The following is a 10,001-nucleotide window of genomic DNA, read 5'->3' as shown; positions in this document are numbered from 1 at the left end:
CAGAAACTCGTGGCGGCGAAGCCTAGCCGCTGAAATCCGCACAGTTGACGAGAACATTGACTAGCAGCAAGTGAAGATGCTGGCTCCAGATCACCAGCAGTGGAGATCTTTTATCTCAGCCCTATGCGTCGGACAATCGGCACCGGACCCTTAGGTAGGTGGTTAGAATTATTCTTGACAATTTCAAATATTATCAAATCAGCGCAACATATGAAAGCTATCAGAAGTTATAAAGATAAACATTATAACAAGAAATTTTTCGGAACTTTCTTCATTCTGAATCAGCTACTGGTAATCAGGTAAAACATTTTGAATTTATTTTTCAATATGAAGAAACTAGAATAAATGATCTATACAATGAATTGAAAACCAGTAAAATCGATCAACATTTGCGGCCAGGGGAAAGCTCGCAATCTCTCGGGTCATATTGACCCGAACAACTTAATTACGGATTTGTTTTTTTGAGGGAGCATTTTCTATGGTCACAGGAAGTTGCCTGGTATTGCAGATTGTGCATTTTATGATTCCCTAAGAAGATTTTTGAAATCAAATTTTTGCTATTTTTTTCGAAGAGTTATGATGATTTGAATGTGCGCTTCGGGTCATACTTACCCGAACAGCTATGGAAGGTTTACAGGGTGACAAAAAAAGTCCGGTCACACTTTTTTGTGGTCGCCCGTAGCCTACACGTTGCATCTCTCTGGTGCCTTCTATATGTCAAATGAAAGGGCTAACTCTGCTGCCCAAAGTGGCAGAGTTTCGTTTCTGTGCAGTTTGTTTACATTGAGTTGTGAGCCACGGTATAGTTAAAGGCAGCTGTTATCGCTGCTCGGTTTGGCGCGCAGATGACGAGCTTATTTTTTCGGACGAGAAGCTGTTCGTTTTGTAGCAAACAGTCAATCGCCAAAATGATCGAGTTTGGAGCGTGAGCCTCCAGCAAGCTCCTGCGGACAAGCTGAACGTTCCCGGGTTCCAAAATAAGACGTCAGTCTTGCTTCCTGACAGATGGCGCGGCATCCCACACCCCAAAGGTTGTTCAGGCGTGGTGTGAGGAAAACTTGACCGATTTCATTTCGAAGAATGAATGGCCTCCGTCGTCTCCGGATCTGAATCCACTGGATTATTTCGTGTGGGGATACATGATGTCTAAGCTGAACGACTATAAAATAGCAAATTTGGAGCAATTCAAGCGAGTTATCACGAAAATCTGGGACGAGATGCCGATGGAGCAGGTGCGCGCTGCTTGCGACGACTTTCCGAGAGGTCTGAAGCTGGTTCGATCAGATAAAGGTGGTGTAATTCCGAGATATCGTCTGTTAAGTATCTTTATGAGTTACTGAATAAAGCTATGAAAGCCAGATTCAGATTTTCTTCTTATTCTTTGAGATATTGAGGTTTTCCTGTGTGACCGGACTTTTTTGTCACCCTGTAATGTAATCCTGAATGAGCAGGGTTGTATCAAAATCTTGGACATAATGGAACACCCTATAATCTTCGAAGAAGCTTTTTTCAGAGAAGTATACGAAAATTCTTTTTCCTATAATTAATTATTGAAATTTTAAGAATCAGCTGGAGTTAACACAACACATATAGTTAACACAACACAGGCTCCCTTAAAAAAATTCGGTAATTTACGGAGATCTAGGGATCCCTCGATAAAAGTCATTTTATCCTTGGAATTTTGACATTTTTTGTTATAGCTGAACGACAAAAAAAAACTTTTCTAGCGAATGCCGTTGAACCTCACATGTCGAACAGTATAAAAAATAAGCTTTTACCTTCCTACATTCAACGGTTAAATTTATGTTCTGTGGTTGTGTGAAATATAACACTGCGCATGACCAAAAAAGCGACATCTTTGCTGCTGAAAAGCTTCCGAGTCCTAAAAGCTTGGAAATTTTCCTCGAGCTTTGGTGGGTAGAAGTTCGCTGGCCCCACCGAATAAGCCGCGCAACCCACACTCGCAATGACGTAAATCGTACGTAATTTTACTCCCACACGATATTTTTGTTATTTATTTTCCGACTGTGTTTTCCCCGCGCCAGCCATCGTTTGTCGCTTCTTCGTTTCGAATGTCCTTTGTCGAAATCCTGAAGTTCAATGTAGGAGACAAAAAAGTCCGACCGACTGTGTGACTGTTCGTTCTGCTGCTGGCCAGCTAACTACAAAGTCATTCAGTGAGAGTCGTTGCGAATAGTTTAGACGTAATTTCATAACCGGTCGTCGTAAATTTGGTCGGAAAACTCCGTTACACAACCGGATGGTGTATTTTAGGTATCCTTGCGATTATTGTGAACTTTTGCGATGAATTTTGTTGTAAACGTGATGCCTACTCTTGACGATAGTTGTAACGGAAAATTTTCCCGCAAAATTTGGCCAGTGCAAGTCCAATCGGTGAGAGTAGATGTTTTGCTTTCGAAAACGAAACAAAACGGATTGTGTGGGGAAGGAAAGACGAAAACCCTGTTTGGGATGTGATGATGTAGGACCTACCTATCGTGTTTTCCTCCGAGAGCGCCTGCGTCCTTCTATTCATTTTTACGCGTCAGCTCTGGAACAGACGTCGGTCAGACATGAACGAAGGCAGGGCACCATATGAGTGCCAAGATTGGCAGACACGTGTACCAATACTTGGCAAACAGCACACCCACACAGTCTCGGGTTGTTGGGACCATTTATGGTGGAACGGAAAGAAAGTCATCAACTGCAACCGTGGGACGAAATTATTATGGTTCGGAAAAGCTGTCAACGATGAGTAACGGTTTTCAGTTTCACGATACTGGATGATACTCCATTAGAGGAACCCTCCCGTTTCCAGCGACTAAGGATAATCGACGTTGTGTGGAGGTGTTAAGATCAGGTTTCACCTTTAGCACTTTCATATACATTGGGTTTCTGCTCGCCTCATATATTTTGGATGATACGAGGATGTTTTTCTGAGCTAGATGAGAATGATATCATTATAGTATAACAACTTATTTTTAACAACTAATAAATATGCATTCAGGGTAGCTTTCTTTTTTTAAATGATCGACTATTGAGTAAGAACAGTTTGTTATGAAATGTTGTGGGATTGACTAGTTACCGTAAAAGGTCAATAGTAATAAAAATATAACAAGAGATAATCAAAACTGCACAATAAACGGGAAACACCGAAGCCTGTAGTTTTTTACTGAATTCTCAACAAGCAGCATAACTAGTTCAGTATTTTTTTTATAATCGAGTACCTTAAACTTTAATTGTGCAAGGTAACATTTGACTATTTTCGTTTTCCGTAAGTTCCGCTCTACGATGGCCCAGCATTGTTCGGTCGAGTGAAGCTCTGGAGTGTTGGGCTCGTTCTTAACCTTAAGGCACGAATTGGACGTTGTTAGACGCAAACCACTACAGGGCATTTTTCTCGTAGAGGCATGACACGAAATCCGGCCTAAACATCATGGAACTCGTGGGTTGCTGCTGGAACGGCAAAAGAGTCACTCGCTGACGTAAACTTAAAAGTTGGTGACCGCCACGAAAATGCTGCTTTTTTCTTCACACAAGCATAAGTCAAACCAGCCATTTCTTTGCTAATTTCGACAATTAATTATTTATTGATTTAAATGGTGTTCACGACATAACCTGATGAACAATATTTCTTCAATTCAATCGGTCCATGGCAACCGTTCTCCAATTTCTCGGAAATCCCACATTCGTCCGATCACGCTCCACTTGGTCTAACAACTTCACTCGTTGCGCTCCTGCTTGTCTCGTTCTTACCGGATTCGTAGCGACATGTTCTGCCCAGCCTTCACCACCTTCTGGATACTGGGTTCGCCGTAGCGTCGCGTGAGCTCGTGGTTCATCCTTCGCCTCCACACTCCGTTCTCCTGCACGCCACCAAAGGTTGTTCTTAACATTCGTCGCTCGAACACTCCCATTGTACGCAGGTCCTCCTCGAGCAATACCCATGTCTCGTGCCCGTAGAGAACAACCGGTCTAATGAGCGTTGTGTACAGGTTACACTCCAAGCGAGGGCTAAGTCTCCTCGATCGCAGTTGCTGGTGGAGTCGACAGTTGGCACAACTTCCACGGCTGGTGTCATTGTCTGCGGTCACCAGTGAGCCAAAGTATTCGCTTATCTCCAGCTCGTCGCCGCGCCGTCCAGCGTGACCTTGTTATTACTGAACAAGCGGGCTTGGTCGGCCTCGGACCCGCAAGCCAGCATATGCTTCGTCTTGGTTGTCATCAACCCAATTCTTCCTGGTTCGCGTTTCACTTTGCGAAAAATTTCCTTCACCGTCGCAGATGATCTGCCGACTATGTCAATGTCGTCGGCAGAACAAATATGTTGACTGGATCTGCTGAAAATCGGGCCCCGAATTTCGCCTTCCGATAGACCATCGCCTTGTCGAAGCTCCCTGCGCGATTCGAAAGAACTCGACAATTCACCCGAAATCCGCACACAGCACTGCGTACCATCCATCGTCGCTTTGACCAGTCTGGTTAGCTTCCCGGAGAAGCCGTTCTCGTCCATGATTTTCCACGTCACGGTCGATCGTGTCGTGTGCGGTTTTAAAGTCGTGAATAGGTGCATACAGATTTGGTGTTCATGGCATTTTGGAGGACTTGACTTAATGTGAAGATCTGGTCAGTCGTAGACCCTCCCTCCATGAAACCGCCCTGATAACTTTCCACGAATTTGATTGCTTGTGGCGTTAGGCGGCGGAGTAGGATTTGGAACAACATTTTGTAGGCGGAATTGAGGACAGTGATCGCTCAGTAGTTCTCACAGTTAAATTTGTCGCCTTCTTGTAGATGGGGCATATTACCATCTGCTTTCTGTTCTGTTTCCTGTTCTGGATCATCAACCGGTGAAGGCAATCGGCCAACATGTCCGGGCCCATTTTGTAAGTTCAGTGGCGATGCCATCCTTTACAGCTGACTTGTTGCTATTCAGCTGGCGATTGGCTTCCTTAACTTCACTCATCGTTGGGAGTGGCTCCCCTATGTCGTTGGCTACGCCGGCGATATACCTTTCCCCACCGTCTTGATCTCCTGCATGTGCGCCGTTCAGGTGTTCATCGAAGTGATGCTTCCACCTTTTGATCACCTCACGATTGTCCGTCAGGTTGCCCCCGTTCTTATCGCGGTACATGTCGACCTGCGGTACGAAGCCTTTTGTGGAATGCGTTGAATTTCTGATAGAGCTTTCGTATTTCTTGGAAACAATGCAGCTGCTCCAACCTCTCGAGCTCCTCCTTCTCCTCCAGGCGGCGCTTTTTCTTCTGGAAAATACGGATTCGCTACCTCTTCCGTTGTGGGGGATTTCTCACGTTTCGACGGGTGCTTCTCTGCACTACTGAGGCCCGCGCGACGTTCTCTTCGTCCATCACCCTCCTACACTCCTCGTCGAACCAGTCGTTTCGTCGAGTTCGTTCCATACGCCTGATGATGCTCTCTGCAACGCTATTGATGGCTGTCTTGATGGTATCTCAACAGTCCTCGAGAGAGGCTTCGTCAAGCTCGTCCTCTGCCAGCAGCGCTGCTTCGACCGATTGCGCGTAGTCTGCCGCGACCTCAGGTTGCTTTAGTCGTGCGATATTTAACCGAAGCGGGCGCCGGTTTCGTGTGTTGTTCACTACGAAGAGTTTTGGGCGCATCTTCACCATCACCAGATAGTGATCTGACTCGATGTTGGCGCCTCGACAAGATCTGACGTCGATGATGTCCGAGAAGTACCGGCTGTCAATCAAAACGTGGTCGATCTGTGTTTGCGTTTGGTACGGTGATCTCCAGGTGTACTTGTGTGGGAGGCGGTGCTGGAAAAAGGTACTACGTACGGCCATTCGTTTGAAGACGGTAAAATCGTAAGCTTGAGGCCGTTGTCGTTGGTCTGCTAGTCCGCGCTGAACCTTCCATTTGTCGGTTTAGTTCCTTCTCCTGGCCGACCTGAGCGTTAAAATCCCCGATGACGATCTTGATATCATGTTTTGGGCAGCGGTCGTTTTCACGTTTCAGCTGAGCGTAGAATTCGTCTTTGTCGTCTCCGGTTCTTAAAAGGTGGCTGTGAAACATGGATGATGCTGATGTTGAAGAAACGGCCGCATACGCGTTTCTGCATCTTTCCCATCACTATAAAAGCTGTTCCAAGCTCGTGTGTGTTGCCGCAGCTCTGGTAGTTGGTATGAACATCTCGGAACACACGTACCGTGGAGCTCTTCCAGCATACCTCCTGCAGCGCTATGATATCGATTTTGCGGATCTTCAATTCGTTGGCAAGCTCGTGGGTACTGTCTGTGAAATTTAGAGATAGTTAGTTCCATGTTCCAAGTTTCCAATTGCTGGTCCCTTTTCGTCGCGTGAGTCTTTGTCGATTTCATCCGAAATTTGTTGTTCATTATTGGTGATGCTGTGTTGGGTCCCGAACACCACCAGGACGCTGTTGCACTCCGCACGCCGCTCCTGACAATTCGCATGCGACCAAAGCGTCCACCGGGGTTGGGTACCCGCTCGCAGCCCGCACCATGGGGAGGTTCAGAATCAAGACCACGGGTAAGACAAGAGGTGATTTGACCATTATCCGAAGGTTGGGTGCATGGGGTCTAGAGTTGCTCATTGTCGACCATTCGCCAGCCAAGCTAAGCATTTAGCGCAACGAACACTGATAAATGTTCACAAATGAAATGCTTTTTTTAAGCAATCGATACTGTTTGGCATAAGCAGCGTTATTTCGGGACTCTATGAAATCTTAGACCGGGCTCATATTTATTATGAGACTTGAGAGGTCTCACGTATTCAGCTAGAACTTCTTTGTAGCAGGTGAAGGTGGACAAACCTTTCGTTTATTTGTCTTCAATCAACAGACCAAATATAGGTCCAAATAACGACTTAAAGTTAAAGTTACACAAAATTTACATCTAACTAGCGATTTCTCGATATTCTTAGAACTTTTCTTCGGAAAACATCCCTCGAAACGTCAAAGTCAAAGAGCTCGGAAAAGCGGTTGAACGTTTTCATAACACCGATGAATGCACTGTTATCTCCATATTTGTTTGATCGAATGGGGACATACAGTTGAAGGTCCTGGTTTCTCAGTCCGTGGGGTCTCACACTAAGAGGAATAGCTTCCAGTAGCGTAAGACAATCGATTCGAGATGTCAGTAGATCGGCGACGAAAGAAGCTCGTGTTGCATTTCTTCTGGCTTGAAGAGTATCCATGTCTATGAGACGACATCTCCGAGAGAAACTGATGATTACACATTTACTGCGATTCAGAGGCAGGCAGTTGACGTCGCACCACTATGCGAAAAGGTTGAACTGGTTTTGCAGAAAATCAATGTCGTCCTGACCGTTTATGGTGTAGAACAGTTTAAGATCATCAGCATAACAAAGTTTCGGGCCGTCGAGGAGTGAGAGCACATCGTTAAAATAGAATACCTTGGGGCACACCGGAGAATGCAGAGAACAGACTGTAGAGCATGTCTGCAGTGCGAACTGTCAATTTAAGTCCGGTTAAATAACTGCGGAACCAGCCAAGTAAAGGTCCGCAGAATCCGCGTCCAAGCTTACCAATGGCGATATCATGGTTGACCTTATCAAAAGCTGCTGACGAATCGGTATAAATGGCGTCAGTTTGAAACTTAGAAGGTGAAGGTCAACAGGTAAGTTGTCGCGGAGCGTTTGGGCATAATACCGTGCTGATTGATTGAAAAATTTTGCTTTTGCGAGAAAATCGGATCCATGGTAGTTTGTAGCAGAAATTCTTCTATAGTTGTTGATATCTCTCCTTTCCTCCTTTTTATGGATCGGAAAAATGTAAGCTTCCTTCCACAGTGAAGGGTAGGTGGCTCTGTCAAGAGAAGCTTGGAAGATGAGTCTCACAAGAGTCAGTAAAGCATTATTAATCGTTTTAAAAAGGTAGATGGTATACCGTCCGGGCCAGTAGAGAGGGAGTTTTTGAGCTGAGCCGCTGCTTTAGGTATGACCGCATCCTCTACTACAGTCGTGCTCATTCAGCAGCCAAGTGGCGAAACACTCCTAACAGCACTCTCCACATGTTATGGGGATGTTGAAGCAGTAACAAAGGTACTCGAGAATTTTTGAGCAAAGAAAGCACAGATTCCGCAATCAGAGTTCGCAGTGTTGCCATCCAGAAACATTTGAGTAAGAAGTTCATTCCGATGACTTTTGACATGCTTCCAGAACGATTTTGGGTTGGACTTGAGGTTACGTTGTATGTTTTTGAAAAAAAAAATTGGTAACAACGCTTATGGCTTTTTTATTAGCGGAGTTCAGTCTTCGATATATATCTCCTCAGTTTGGGAGGATTTGAACTTATGGTGATTTCTAAGAGCACATCTCTTCGCCGTCTTTAGTCGACGCAGTTCTTTTGTAAACCAGGGTGTCCGCAAATTCCCGAAAGTCGTTCGCTTTGGCACGTGGCGGTCGATAACGTAATTTAAGATATGCGAGAAGGTTTCAGCCACAGCATTGGGATTCAACAGATCGAATTCAGATTCCCAGTCGATGGTGACCAGGATATGGGAGATAGCATCGAAATCTGCTTTCTTGAAGTTGACATAGAAAGGTGCTGATTTTTCGACATTGGCAATCCAGTGACCTCGAGAGAGACCAGTAAAGCTGGATGACGCTGAACTGTCTTAACGAACGGAGCAGGAGCCGAATCAATTGGTCGGATCACGAGACCCTTCGCTAGCAAAGCAAAGATCGAACATACGGCCGTTTTCGTTAGTAGGGGAGGAGCGGGCTGCTATGCTATGCGCCTATTTAGCAGAATACTGATTTAATCAAAAATTACATCGAATATATACAGTGAGCGAAATAAGAATAGCACCACTATGTGTTTTGCTTGTAAAAATTTAAATAATTGAAAATTACAAAAATTTTCTTCCACAGTTTGTTCTGAATTGCTTAACGGATAAATCAAGCATAACTCTACTTTTTTTGGTCGTAGCAATTGGCGTTGAGGACCAAAAATGTGAAAAAGGGTGCGAAATAAGAATAGCACCACTTGAGTTTTTCAACAAAAACAAGATTATTTTTGAAAATTTACTGTGTCAAAATGCTTCTACGAGTGATTTGAATAGATAACTGCTTTTTAAGGGGGGGGGGGGGTGGTAGGGTCTAACACTTTCAAAAAATCGATTTTTTTATTTTTTTATTTTCTTATTGTAAAACATTTCAAGAATGTTGTGTCAAATTTTCAAGTCAATTGAAGCAAAACTGTAGAAGTTATAGGCCTTTTTCTCCTCCTATCTAATACTGCAAGAAAGCAAGAGCAGAAACTTCAAACGCGTTTTTCTCGAAAGCACATTTTTAAAGTCCGTGGATATCGTCATTTGAAAACTACTTATCCGATTCTTTTCAAATTTGGAACATATTTTCTACATATAAAATACCAGACCCCAACGTTTTTCTTTTTTGATTTTTCTACTTTGGGGAGATTTTAGAGGTGAAAAATGGCGGATTTTTAAGTGAAAAATCGTAGTTTTTACTTCAAACAGCCACAAAAATTTCATAAAAATATTTTGAAGTTAAATAAAAACGTTGGGATCCAGAAAAACATCTATTAAAAATATTTTGCTCTGATTTTTTGACTTCAGACGATTCTGTGCTGAGATACAGTGTCCACCGCAAATCCTGTTTTCTAAAAGGCATCCTCGAAAATGCTCCGTCACCGGCTCATTTTTCAATATTTTTCTACGAAAAAATTACCAAATGTTCTTTTAACAATGCTTTGTATAATGCAAAAAAATTGAATACATTTGTTCGAACGATAGCTCTAGAAAAAAATCGTGAAAATGGTGTTTATTTTATACCCGTTAGACCCTACCCCCCCTTAAGGAGTTTTCCAGAATTCCAAAGGTTTTCAAAGGTATTAAAAGGGGGTTTTAAGAGATGCTCATTTAGCGTTAAGGATTTTGATATTTGAGCTATAAAAACTTTATCAAACTGCTTTATTTCTTCATTAACATTCATGAGAATGATGCAAAATGATGAAA

At 43.7% G+C, this 10,001-nt stretch overlaps 1 protein-coding gene across 1 annotated transcript in view; it reads left to right on the top strand.

The window, feature by feature from the left end:
* Positions 1-2,152: 2,152 nt before the first annotated feature.
* The window catches only part of LOC129758693 (dentin sialophosphoprotein), an 88,941-nt gene continuing 81,092 nt past the window's right edge, over positions 2,153-10,001 (top strand). Inside the window, exon 1 of the mRNA XM_055756278.1 lies at positions 2,153-2,274. The gene's annotated coding sequence lies outside the window, so the exon portion shown is untranslated. The remainder of the gene's footprint in view (positions 2,275-10,001) is intronic.

The sequence above is a fragment of the Uranotaenia lowii genome, chromosome 3, assembly GCF_029784155.1.
Source record: "Uranotaenia lowii strain MFRU-FL chromosome 3, ASM2978415v1, whole genome shotgun sequence".
Taxonomy (NCBI): Eukaryota; Metazoa; Arthropoda; class Insecta; order Diptera; family Culicidae; genus Uranotaenia; species Uranotaenia lowii.
This window is presented reverse-complemented; position numbering and strand designations above follow the sequence as displayed.